Source organism: Arachis stenosperma, chromosome 6, assembly GCF_014773155.1.
Source record: "Arachis stenosperma cultivar V10309 chromosome 6, arast.V10309.gnm1.PFL2, whole genome shotgun sequence".
Taxonomy (NCBI): Eukaryota; Viridiplantae; Streptophyta; class Magnoliopsida; order Fabales; family Fabaceae; genus Arachis; species Arachis stenosperma.
In genome coordinates, this window is record NC_080382.1 from 25,658,858 (window position 1) to 25,660,755 (window position 1,898).

Here is a 1,898-nt window from a genome sequence, read left to right on the forward strand (position 1 = left end):
TACAAACTATGCAGAACAAACCTTGGTGAGAAAACTCCTTAGAAGCCTCACAAAAGAGTGGGAAAACACTGCCACGGTCCTAACTGAGAGTAACAATATAAGTCCCATAACCTATGATGAGCTGAGAGGAAAACTCCTTGCCTATGAAGCCACACACACAAACACAGACTCAAAGAAAAAGGGAATAGCCCTCAAGTCACAAATAGAACCGAAAGAGAGTGAGTCTAGTGATGGTATTTCAGATGACGAGCTTTTGTTTTTTGCTAGGAAATTTAGAAGGATGATGAAAAGCAAGGGCAAATACAATGGTTCAAGTTCAAAGGAGCAAAAGATAGACTTGAGCAAGGTGACATGTCATCATTGCAAGGAAACTGGACACTTCAAGTCAAACTGCCCAAAGCTAAAAAAGGAGGACAAAGGAAAGAAGGAAAGGAAGAGAGTACTCATGGCAGCTTGAGAGGATCTTGAGAATGACTCAAATGAAGAAGAAGAATCTGAAGGAAATGACAAGGACTGTTTCATGGCTGGAAACAACAATCTTGATGAGGTAAACTATTATGATTTAACCATTGAAGACTTGCATGCTATTATTGATGATCTCACTTTAAATACATCAAAACTGCTTGACAAATATAATGAGTGTAGATCTGAAAGAGATGTGTTAAGAGCTGAAAATGAATTTTTAAAAGAAAAAGTGAAGGAAACTGAATGTGCTTTGGATATTATTGAAGAAAACAGATTTCTAAAATCTGAACTTGAAAAATTAAAAGGAAAGCACATTGTGGATCCTTCTCATGAGTTAATTGCTGAAAATGAAAGACTAAATGAAATGATCAAAAGTCTGAATGGTGACTTAGCAAAATTTGCTCAAGGGTCTAGCAACTTGGATAAATTACTTGCAAGTCAAAGGCCATTGTTTGAAAAATCTGGTTTAGGCTACATAGCCAAGGAAGATGTAGTGTCTAACACTTCCTCTATAAAATTTGTGGCCTCTTCATCAAATACCAAATCCATATCAAACAAATCAGGTATCGGATATGATTCAACATGCGAAAAATCTGATGAAGAATACACAAATGAAGCTGAGCCCTCACCAAGAACTGGTCTGAGTTCAAACCGGCCAGGTTTGGGTTACATTTCGAAAAATGAGGCTGCTTTCAAGAAACCACTTTTTTACAACAAAACCTCATTTTCGAAAGGTAAAAATGTTCAAAGAAATTCTGGTGAAAATGCTTTCACAAAGAGGAATAACTCTAATAAAAATCAATTTGCCAAAAGAAATACATCTCCTCCAAAAACTAGAAAATTTCAAACCTTTAATCATTTCAAGCAATATAACTCATATCAATTTCAGCAACACACACCAAAAAATCATTGTGTAAATTGCAAAAAATCTGGTCACTCATATGCACAATGCTTCATTGAAAAGAGAGTTGTAGGAAACAAAGTCTACAATGTTGTTTGTGATTTAAATGTACTTGGGCAACCAAGATGGATTAACTTCAAAGGATCCAAATTAATTTGGATACCTAAGGCTACTTGAAACTCATCATGCAGATTTACCTAGCATCCAAGAACAAAAAGGACATGTGGTACATGGATAGTGGATGTTCAAGGCACATGACCGGAAGGTCAACCTACTTCATCAAACTGAATAAGTATGATGGAGGTTTTGTGACCTTTGGAGATGATGGTAAAGGTAAAATCATTGCTGTTGGAAAAGTAGGTAATGAACAATCTACTTTCATTGATGATGTGCTTTTGGTTTGTGGTTTAAAGCACAATCTTTTGAGTATAAGTCAGCTGTGTGATTTAGGATATTTAGTTGTGTTCAAAAGGCTTGAATGCTGTGTTGTTAATGAAAAGACAAACGAAGTGATGTTTGTTGCCAAGCGTTT